This window comes from Taudactylus pleione, unplaced genomic scaffold, assembly GCF_031769625.1.
Source record: "Taudactylus pleione unplaced genomic scaffold, aTauple2 ptg000073l, whole genome shotgun sequence".
NCBI classification, from domain to species: domain Eukaryota; kingdom Metazoa; phylum Chordata; class Amphibia; order Anura; family Myobatrachidae; genus Taudactylus; species Taudactylus pleione.
Window position 1 is genome coordinate 1,054,073 of NW_028284475.1, and position 12,206 is coordinate 1,066,278.

The following is a 12,206-nucleotide window of genomic DNA, read 5'->3' on the forward strand; positions in this document are numbered from 1 at the left end:
TGCTGTGTGTCCATAGCAAGGCACAGAATTACTGAGTGCTGTGTGTCCATAGCAAGGCACAGAATTACCGAGTGCTGTGTGTCCATAGCAAGGCACAGAATTACTGAGTGCTGTGTGTCCATAGCAAGGCACAGAATTACTGAGTGCTGTGTGTCCATAGCAAGGTGCTGTGTGTCCATGGCAAGGCACAGAGTTACTGAGTGCAGTGTGTCCATAGCAAGGCACAAAATTACTAAGTGCTGTGTGTCCATAGCAAGGCACAGAATTACTGAGTGCTGTGTGTCCATAGCAAGGCACAGAATTACTGAGTGCTGTGTGTCCATGGCAAGGCACAGAATTACTGAGTGCTGTGTGTCCATGGCAAGGCACAGAATTACTGAGTGCTGTGTGTCCATGGCAAGGCACAGAATTACTGAGTGCTGTGTGTCCATAGCAAGGCACAGAATTACTGAGTGCTGCATGTCCATAGCAAGGCACAGAATTACTGAGTGCTGTGTGTCCATAGCAAGGCACAGAATTACTGAGTGCTGTGTGTCCATAGCAAGGCACAGAATTACCGAGTGCTGTGTGTCCATAGCAAGGCACAGAATTACTGAGTGCTGTGTGTCCATAGCAAGGCACAGAATTACCGAGTGCTGTGTGTCCATAGCAAGGTGCTGTGTGTCCATGGCAAGGCACAGAGTTACTAAGTGCAGTGTGTCCATAGCAAGGCACAGAATTACTAAGTGCTGTGTGTCCATAGCAAGGCACAGAATTACTGAGTGCTGTGTGTCCATGGCAAGGCACAGAATTACTGAGTGCTGTGTGTCCATAGCAAGGCACAGAATTACTGAGTGCTGTGTGTCCATAGCAAGGCACAGAATTACCGAGTGCTGTGTGTCCATAGCAAGGCACAGAATTACTGAGTGCTGTGTGTCCATGGCAAGGCACAGAATTACTGAGTGCTGTGTGTCCATAGCAAGGCACAGAATTACTGAGTGCTGTGTGTCCATGGCAAGGCACAGAATTACTGAGTGCTGTGTGTCCATAGCAAGGCACAGAATTACTGAGTGCTGTGTGTCCATAGCAAGGCACAGAATTACTAAGTGCTGTGTGTCCATAGCAAGGCACAGAATTACCGAGTGCTGTGTGTCCATAGCAAGGTGCTGTGTGTCCATGGCAAGGCACAGAATTACTAAGTGCTGTGTGTTCATAGCCGCACACAGACCCACTAAGTGCTATGAAGAAAACCATTTATATTTGTTTGTATTAAATGCTGCTTTGTGCAAATAGAGTGTCATACAAATCTGTCTATTCCTCATAGAAATGTCGCCTTTATACAGAAATATGATGAGAAACCCACCTGTATCATTCAGGGTTTATTTATTGGCCCTAGTGTGTGACTATGGGGCTTATTTACTAATTATTGGGTTTTATATCTGATAATTACAATTTCTTATCACCGCTATTCTCAGCAATAAGACTGATAGATGACCTAGATGTACTATTAATCACACGCAGGAGCAGTGTCCCGTCCCTGTGATGTGTGAGCACTCAGGAGCCTGGTGAATGTGACAGCATCGCCTCACCCACGGAAAACTATAGGGGCTGCGGCTGCTTTCAGAAACAGAGTAACGATGGTAGATATCGGATATCGCCTGTGGTCCCTCTTTCATACATTTGGGGGATCCTTCTTAATATTTGCAGGTAACCCCCCAAAACAGGGAGATATGACACAAATATTATTTGATAAATATGGTCCTAATGTACATTGAACTTTCACAGGAATATGGCAGCGGGCTACGAGCAAAGACTGTGAGTCACCCAACAAATACTAATTAGCAGATAAATAAGCGCATTCACGTCGCATTACGGATCAGTAAGACACATAAAGGAATATTACAGAACGAGGTACACAGACAGAATGCAAATATTCCAATTCACATCTTACTACTGACGTACATGTCCCAGGTAACCAATAAACGTGCAGGCGGCAATGCTCGACCCATCCTCTGTACCACAGAAATAACTGCATCTACGCCTCCTTTCAGGGCACCAAAGCTGCGTGAGAAATGTGCTTTCCTCCAAGTGCGGACGGCGTTAGCATTTATTAGGAAATCCTTTAAACTCATTCTCCAAATTCCTCCGGGATACTTAGACCCTCAGAAGCTGGGACTATGCCGGATACGCAGATCCTTAAAGGGACAGTCCCCTGTGAGGCAGGAAAGTCCTGAGAGGAAGTTGGGGAATTCAGCAGGATAGTAGTGCGAAAACAGTATAAATGGTAGAAAACTGTATAAAGAGCAGAACGTGACCAGAAAGTTCCTATATCTATCTAATATATATATATATATATATATATATATATATATATATACATACACACACACACACACACACACACACACACACACACACACACACACACATCTATACCAGTATGCTAGTGGTTTGTGGCTTCACCTAGACCACAGTTTGATACTGCACCCCAGCAATTATTTCTCTTATAAAGTGATCACGATTCGCGGTATTGTGCCATGAGTGTGTGGGGGTTAAGGACATAGAAATGGCAACCAAACCTACACAGTTATCATCTGCACCGCCCACTGGAAACACTCTTGTAGGGGCAAAACGTAAAGTTGGCAAGAAAGATAGTACTGACAATAGGTAAAAGAGCTGCAAGGCTTATATAGCACTGGTCACATGACCTGTAAGGGTTATATAGTGCTGGACACATGAAGAAGAGACCTGTGAGGGTTATATAGTGCTGGACACATGAAGAAGAGACCTGTGAGGGGTATATAGCGCTGGACACATGAAGAAGAGACCTGTGAGGGGTATATAGTCCTAGACACATGAAGAAGAGACCTGTGAGGGTTATATAGTGCTGGACACATGAAGAAGAGACCTGTGAGGGGTATATAGCGCTGGACACATGAAGAAGAGACCTGTGAGGGGTATATAGTGCTAGACACATGAAGAGACCTGTGAGGGTTATATAGTGCTGGACACATGAAGAAGAGACCTGTGAGGGTTATATAGTGCTGGACACATGAAGAAGAGACCTGTGAGGGTTATATAGTGCTGGGCACATGAAGAAGAGATCTGTGAGGGTTATATAGCGCTGGGCACATGAAGAAGAGACCTGTGAGGGTTATATAGTGCTGGGCACATGAAGAAGAGACCTGTGAGGGTTATATAGCGCTGGGCACATGAAGAAGAGACCTGTGAGGGTTATATAGCGCTGGGCACATGAAGAAGAGACCTGTGAGGGTTATATAGTGCTGGGCACATGAAGAAGAGACCTGTGAGGGTTATATAGCACTGGGCACATGAAGAAGAGACCTGTGAGGGTTATATAGTGCTGGACACATGAAGAAGAGACCTGTGAGGGGTATATAGTGCTGGACACATGAAGAAGAGACCTGTGAGGGTTACATAGCGTTGGATACATGAAGAAGAGACCTGTGAGGGTTATATAGCGCTGGGCACATGAAGAAGAGACCTGTGAGGATTATATAGTGCTGGGCACATGAAGAAGAGACCTGTGAGGGGTATATAGTGCTGGACACATGAAGAAGAGACCTGTGAGAGTTATATAGTGCTGGTCACATTAAGAAGAGACCTGTGAGGGTTATATAGTGCTGGGCACATGAAGAAGAGACCTGTGAGGTTTATATAGTGCTGGACACATGAAGAAGAGAACTGTGAGGGTCATATAGTGCTGGACACATGAAGAAGAGACCTGTGAGGTTTATAGGGCATAGTTTGCATTCATGGAACATTTACAGTCTCTGGGAAATGCCTTGTATCAGAGAGGGGTACATGGTAATTCTGCAGCACACCACAGATGTAAGGAATCAGAATGAAGGGGATACATTAGAGCAGACACAAGGCCAGGGATGGGGTGAGGTTACGCAGTAGGCAGGGAAGGCAGTGTGTATATAATTTGGTATAACTCACAGTCACATATCCGCTGTCACTTACTCTGCCCAGGATCGTTCTCTGTGAGGCTGGCATTGCTGTTCCGGTTGGCAGTCGCTGTGTCCAGCCAGTGCTGTGGTTACTGTGAGCTCCAGAAAAGCAGATTAGAGGAGATTTAAGATCCTGCTCTCTCTCCCACCCTCTCCCATAATAACCCCATTAGTGTCGCTCCAGTGCCAGCCAGCAGGAACGGGCGGACGCTTGGAGCACACAGAATGAAGACAAGGGGGTCACTTGTCCCCTCCAGCCGATAAGCTCAGCCAAATGACTGACCCAGAAAGCAGGTTGCCTTAAAGTGCAACTCAATCTGAGTGAAAGAATTATATTGCTCTATACCAGAAGAAAGTGAACTCTATCACCTCCCTTTTAATGCACGTCAGGACGCCATCCTGCAAATGTTGCTCACTGAATGCTGCCATATTACCTGGTAAATTGGCTCCAAGTTGCAGGTCAGTGACAAGCTATATTAGTAGCAAGGTATGTGCAGCATAAAGATTTTTGTCACTAAAAGCTGCCAGTCTAGGACTTCTATAGGAGTATAAATTACCCCTATCACATTCACATGGGTGGGGTACATATCCTCCCACTAACTGACCAATAGGGGGCCTTTATCTCAAGGCTGCAGCCCCCCGCAATCTACACGCAGAGTGGACTCATGTGATTACCAATACAACAGCGCCCCTTGTGGCTAAATTATTATCATTAATTATATTTCTATTACATCACTAAACGTATGTATTACCAGTTATTTATGTAGCGCACACGTATTCCACAGCGCTGCACACAGAATAAAAAAGAAGGAAAGACTCTTGTTTTGGCCACTCTTATTGTATATTATGAAAATATTAGAATTAAACTTTTATATGATATGTAATAATATATACATAGCTGTAAAAGTGTTGGCTCGTGGTTTAAAGCTACAAAAAGACACACAAGATTTACATATATCACGTGAATTGCATTAAATATAAGCAAAAATTTATAGTGAAATGAATTATGGCAGGGAATAAGATATATTTACATGAGAAAAACTAGTCATGCATTCCTACCATAATTACATGTGGTGAATATATATATATATCTCCTTCTAATTCCCAGATAGACCAAACAATAAAGTAATGAAATACTGAAATATACGGTATGCATACCAGATCAATGACATTCTCTATTGGATCGTAAAGATTCAATAATTGTCTCTCTCAGTATTCATTAGTCTCAGATCATGAATACATTTACTTGCAATATTACACATCAGGTATTTACCTATAAAATAATAATATTGCATCAATATGAGACACAATGATATAATGATTTCATAACATTCTATTCATGCAGAAGCGGTTTCCTGAAAATGATCATTAAGTATCAGAATACTTAGCTACAATATATAACACATGTCTCAACAGGATTTTATATATCAGACAATATTGTGTATGGATATAACTCATAGATATAACTAATATCCTGTAAATCCCATGAAAAAAGGGCGAGCTGAACATTCAAAACTCAAAGCCTATGAATCAAAATGAATGAATCAGATAGTAATTAACAACAAAGAGGGAAAAAAATAGCTATCTAGGCATAAGAAATATTAATCATCGTGTGTACCATATCTGACACACATAGTGCCCATTATACACCGATATGCTTCTGCCTGTAGATTCATCATAACATTTATTAAAATATGTAGCCAGGAAAATATTTTTGTCTGCATGAGTTATACAGCTTTTACACCTAAATCCTGGGTCTGACCCGAGATTCGGAACACAGGGCCTGATTCAGAGCCGGATGCTCGGACAGAGCACTCGCTCTGAATCAGTGCCGGGCTTTTGTTTTTTTTAGAATGGCCTCCTGGCCGCTCGCATAGCTGTCGGTGACCACCCACAGCTATAGTGAGCAGCCATGATGATGGTCGCGATGGTCAAGACCATCGGGCTTGCGACGAGACCCTTGTGGTAGGGTCTCGTGGCCGCAAACCCCAGAGACCTTTCGGCTCAAATTGAGCCGGAAGCTCTCCCACTGACATCACTTGTGATGTCAGTGGGGCCGCCCCTAAACGGTAGACGTTCCTTCGGGAACGCTTCCGTTTGGCCGGCCACGCCCCCGGCCCGCCTACCAAAGGGGGCGAGCTGTCACTCACCATCGACAGCTCGCCCCCTTTGTTACGAGACCCGGAGCGACGGAGTGCCCGTCGCTATCCAGATCTCGCGCATGCGCACGACGGAGCCGGCTCCATCGTGCGCATGCCCAGTGGGCCACCATCGACCTGGTTGCGAGCGCTCAGCGCTTGTGACCGGGTCTGAATCAGGCCCACAGTTACAAATCTCTGACCCAGAGTTCCCATTTACACTGCAGGGTTTCATGGGTTGTTCCCGTGTAAAACCCTGCAAGTTACCTGGGTTGGATTGCTGGGTCACTCGACCCGGGAATCCAACCATAGCCCCTTTTACACCTAGGAGCAACCCGGGTTAACCCTGCTAAAACCTGGGTTTTAGCTCTGGTGTAAAAGGGGTATAAGTGTCATCTCAAATTGGCAGAACAGAAGGTTGCTGTAACATATTGGTGTTTTATGTATAGAATAGAGGGGCATCAAGTGTCCCCTTACCTCTGCTGTTGGTAGTCTTCCTCAGGATAGGACTACAAATGAGAGAGTAGAGGGACAGTGCTCCCTTGAAAGATAGGTACAGCGGTCACTTGTGGTCTCTTAGGGGAGTTAGATTGTCTCTGATACCACAAAGCATTGCAGGGAGAAAATGCACCAGAGACTCCCGCGTCCCTCCTTAGAAATAGATAGTGTGTGTTAGCGATACCTGTGCGGCCATGAGGCAAGCAATAGTGTTACATCATGGAAGGAGTCCCTTGTATTATCGGGACTGATTGCCTCAGTCACTGGTATCTGGAAAAAGCCCCGTATATCATTCAGACCAAAGAAGTGGAGTGAAGTGATGCACATTTCACCTGCAACGAGGCTTGGTCATTCTCAAAATTTTTGGCCATGGCTGTAGATGAATTGGTAGGAACAGAGCCTGGTGCCTAATAAATGAAAAATGAAGGATTAGGTGAAATACAAAATTACACCACTAGATGGAGACAGTGTACTATAGACAGTAACATACTAGATTAATAGGTAGGAACAGAGGACCTGATTCAGACCCGCTCGCTGGGATGCGTTTGCATTGCACGCAGCGAGACGATTGTTTGCATTCTGCACATGCATCACAGTGCGCGTGCGAGAACCAGTGCGGAAGATCAGAATGCGTTTGTATGCTGCGCATAGACAGCCCTGCAGACTGAGTGACAGGAGAAGCCGTTTGAGGGTGGGGACAGGGGCTGGCCACTAGAAATGGGGGGAGTGGAGGTGCCTCAGCAACCCAACGACGTTTTAGAAGCGTGCATAATATAGAGGGAGCGTTATTGTACAAGTCACCTGGGTGGTTTTTACACTAAAGTGATCGCAGTGTTTGCGGCAGGGTACGGTCACCGTCAAGCGCTGCGATCGCATTCAATGTTACCCGATGTACCGATGGTTGCATACACTTCCTGGAGATGACGTGCGCAAGTGGGAATCTTAAGACAGCATGGTGGTATCTGCATACACAATGCGATCGCACTCTAAGACATAGTGGGCGTGCTAATGTCTTGCCGTGTGATTGCCCTGCCTACGCAATTTGCATACACATCATGCGAGCGAACGCATCTAGTGAGCGGGTCTGAATGAGCTCCAGAGCCTGATGCCTAATAAATGAATAATGAAGGATTAGGTGAAATACAAAATGACACCACTAGATGGAGACAGTGTACTATAGATAGTAACATACTAGATGAATTGGTAGGAACAGAGGGGTGTAGTAGGTATTACCATCGGACGCAGGGTCGGCGGTTCAAATCCCGATAGCGGCAGCCCGGCAAGGGTGAAAATCCCAACCGTCCCTAAGGTAAGTATCGCTAACCTAAATGCCCCCCCCCCTAACCTCCCCCCAAGTGCCTAACCCTAATCCCCCCTCTAAGTGCCTAAACCTAACCCCACCTTCCCCGCAGCCTAAACCTAACCTCCCGGGGGGGGTGCCTCATGCTAACCCCTTCCCCTAGCCTAAACCTAACCTCCCGGGGGGGTGCCTAACGCTAAACCCCCCTTCCTCTAGGCTAAAGCTAACCCTGCCAGAGGGGTGCCTAATCCTAAATCCCCCCGGGAGCCCTAAACCTAACCCCCCCCCAGCGGCTGCCGGCACCCGGCTTACCTACGTTCGGTATGCTGGGCGTTAGTCTTCCGGCGTCTGGTTAATGACAGGCGTCGAGTTTTTGACGCCTGTCATTAGTACCGCGCCGGGATAAGAAAGTCTGGAAGCCGGCGGTCGGCATTTAGACCGTCGGCTTCCAAACTGTGCGCCGTGGCACCCTGGGGTGCCTCGGGACACTTGCAGGGGTTCCTCAGGTTGGTGGTCCAGCACCAAATCAAAGTATTTATGGTCAATGTAATGTAAATATGTGGACAAACAGAAGCGCAAACCTGTCACCACCACATAACTGACCCTAAGGACGACAGGTGAGCGCAATTTACTTCACTTTACTACATTTATTTCTGAATTTCTCAATAACAAACTTTTGACTTAGGGGTACTGTGAAAACATGGCTGATACACTAGGGTGCCGTGGTTCAAAAAAGTTTGGGAACTACTGTCCTAGATTAATTGGTAGGAACAGAGCCTGGTGCCTAATACATGAATAATGAAGGATTAGGTGAACTACAAAATTACACCACTAGATGGAGACAGTGTACTATAGATAGTAACATACTAGATTAATTAGTAGGAACAGTGCCTGGTGCCTAATAAATTAATAATGATTAGGTGAACTACAAAATTACACCACTAGATGGAGACAGTGTACTATAGATAGTAACATACTAGATTAATTAGTAGGAACAGTGCCTGGTGCCTAATAAATTAGTAATGAAGGATTAGGTGAAATACAAAAGTCCACCACTAGATGGAGACAGTGTACTATAGATAGTAACATAATAGATTAATTAGTAGGAACAGTGCCTGGTGCCTAATAAATTAATAATGAAGGATTAGGTGAAATACAAAATTACACCACTAGATGGAGACAGTAACATACTAGATTAATTAGTAGGAACAGTGCCTGGTGCCTAATAAATTAGTAATGAAGGATTAGGTGAAATACAAAAGTCCACCACTAGATGGAGACAGTGTACTATAGATAGTAACATACTAGATTAATTAGTAGGAACAGTGCCTGGTGCCTAATAAATTAGTAATGAAGGATTAGGTGAAATACAAAAGTCCACCACTAGATGGAGACAGTGTACTATAGATAGTAACATACTAGATTAATTAGTAGGAACAGTGCCTGGTGCCTAATAAATTAGTAATGAAGGATTAGGTGAAATACAAAAGTCCACCACTAGATGGAGAGTGTGCTATAGATAGTAACATACTAGATTAATTAGTAGGAACAGTGCCTGGTGCCTAATAAATTAATAATGAAGGATTAGGTGAAATACAAAAGTCCACCACTAGATAGAGACAGTGTGCTATAGATAGTAACATACTAGATGAATTAGTAGGAACAGAGACTAGTGCCTAATAAATTAATAATGAAGGATTAGGTGAAATACAAAAGTCCACCACTAGATGGAGACAGTGTACTATAGATAGTAACATACTAATTAGTAGGGACAGTGCCTGGTGCCTAATACATGAATAATGAAGGATTAGGTGAAATACAAAAGTACACCACTAGATGGAGACAGTGTGCTATAGATAGTAACATACTAGATTAATTAGTAGGAACAGTGCTTGGTGCCTAATAAATTAATAATGAAGGATTAGGTGAAATACAAAAGTCCACCACTAGATGGAGACAGTAACATACTAGATTAATTAGTAGGAACAGTGCCTGGTGCCTAATAAATTAGTAATGAAGGATTAGGTGAAATACAAAAGTCCACCACTAGATGGAGACAGTGTACTATAGATAGTAACATACTAATTAGTAGGGACAGTGCCTGGTGCCTAATACATGAATAATGAAGGATTAGGTGAAATACAAAAGTACACCACTAGATGGAGACAGTGTGCTATAGATAGTAACATACTAGATTAATTAGTAGGAACAGTGCTTGGTGCCTAATAAATTAATAATGAAGGATTAGGTGAAATACAAAAGTCCACCACTAGATAGAGACAGTGTGCTATAGATAGTAACATACTAGATGAATTAGTAGGAACAGAGACTAGTGCCTAATAAATTAATAATGAAGGATTAGGTGAAATACAAAAGTCCACCACTAGATGGAGACAGTGTACTATAGATAGTAACATACTAATTAGTAGGGACAGTGCCTGGTGCCTAATACATGAATAATGAAGGATTAGGTGAAATACAAAAGTACACCACTAGATGGAGACAGTGTGCTATAGATAGTAACATACTAGATTAATTAGTAGGAACAGTGCTTGGTGCCTAATAAATTAATAATGAAGGATTAGGTGAAATACAAAAGTCCACCACTAGATGGAGACAGTAACATACTAGATTAATTAGTAGGAACAGTGCCTGGTGCCTAATAAATTAGTAATGAAGGATTAGGTGAAATACAAAAGTCCACCACTAGATGGAGACAGTGTACTATAGATAGTAACATACTAATTAGTAGGGACAGTGCCTGGTGCCTAATACATGAATAATGAAGGATTAGGTGAAATACAAAAGTACACCACTAGATGGAGACAGTGTGCTATAGATAGTAACATACTAGATTAATTAGTAGGAACAGTGCTTGGTGCCTAATAAATTAATAATGAAGGATTAGGTGAAATACAAAAGTCCACCACTAGATGGAGACAGTAACATACTAGATTAATTAGTAGGAACAGTGCCTGGTGCCTAATAAATTAGTAATGAAGGATTAGGTGAAATACAAAAGTCCACCACTAGATGGAGACAGTGTACTATAGATAGTAACATACTAGATTAATTAGTAGGAACAGTGCCTGGTGCCTAATAAATTAGTAATGAAGGATTAGGTGAAATACAAAAGTCCACCACTACATGGAGACAGTGTACTATAGATAGTAACATACTAGATTAATTAGTAGGAACAGTGCCTGGTGCCTAATAAATTAATAATGAAGGATTAGGTGAAATACAAAAGTACACCACTAGATGGAGACAGTGTGCTATAGATAGTAATATACTAGATTAATTAGTAGGAACAGTGCTTGGTGCCTAATAAATTAATAATGAAGGATTAGGTGAAATACAAAAGTCCACCACTAGATGGAGACAGTAACATACTAGATTAATTAGTAGGAACAGTGCCTGGTGCCTAATAAATTAGTAATGAAGGATTAGGTGAAATACAAACGTCCACCACTAGATGGAGACAGTGTACTATAGATAGTAACATACTAATTAGTAGGGACAGTGCCTGGTGCCTAATAAATTAATAATGAAGGATTAGGTGAAATACAAAAGTCCACCACTAGATGGAGACAGTGTACCATCGATAGTAACATACTAGATGAATTAGCAGGAACAGAAGGCCTGATTCAGAGATGGAAGCTAATGCGATCGTAGCTGCGTTATTTTATGCAACGCAGCTGTGAAAGTATGCTAATGTTTGCAATGATCACCCGAACATAAAGACACCCACTGCTGCCTTCTTACCTACTTGTGATAACCCAAAGCTGCATAAATATCGGTAACATCGATTCACATCGAGCGGCCATCTTGCTTTTGTGTCAGGTCTGACCTGACGCAACCTTGGCAGCTCTCCTGACACGCAAAGCTGCGTAGGATCGTAAGGGCTAATTTATGCACGCCTACGTAACGGCGATCAAATGGTCAGACATGCCTACGTTTTTCTGACCACTCCCCTTTATCAAACCCAAACGCTGAGTACTTGCGATGGTTACCTCTGTGCATCCATAATCGCAGTGCGATCACTGCGCACGTGCAATGCGGCTTATATGCATGCGTGATGGGAAACATTCACTCAATTGCCTGCGTATTTGCCATTACGTCCATCTCTGAATCAGGCCCAAAGACTGGTATCTAATAAATGAATAATGATTAGGTGAAATACAAAACTACACCACTAGATGGAGACAGAGTACCATAGATAGTAACATACTAGATTAATTAGCATATAGAAAGGAGCTAAATTACTGTGTGTAACACTCTGTGTTGTGCACACGTTGCACTTATCATGGAAGATTG

The 12,206-nt window shown here is 43.3% G+C and overlaps 1 protein-coding gene across 5 annotated transcripts in view; it reads right to left on the reverse strand.

Moving 5' to 3' along the window:
- The window catches only part of SEMA4A (semaphorin 4A), a 106,418-nt gene extending 99,478 nt beyond the window's left edge, over window positions 1-6,940 (reverse strand). The window contains exon 1 of one of the 5 annotated variants that reach the window (XM_088467532.1): window positions 6,922-6,940. The gene's annotated coding sequence lies outside the window, so the exon portion shown is untranslated. The other 4 variants (XM_088467536.1, XM_088467535.1, XM_088467537.1 and 1 more) reach the window with 4 other exon arrangements.
- Window positions 6,941-12,206: the final 5,266 nt, after the last annotated feature.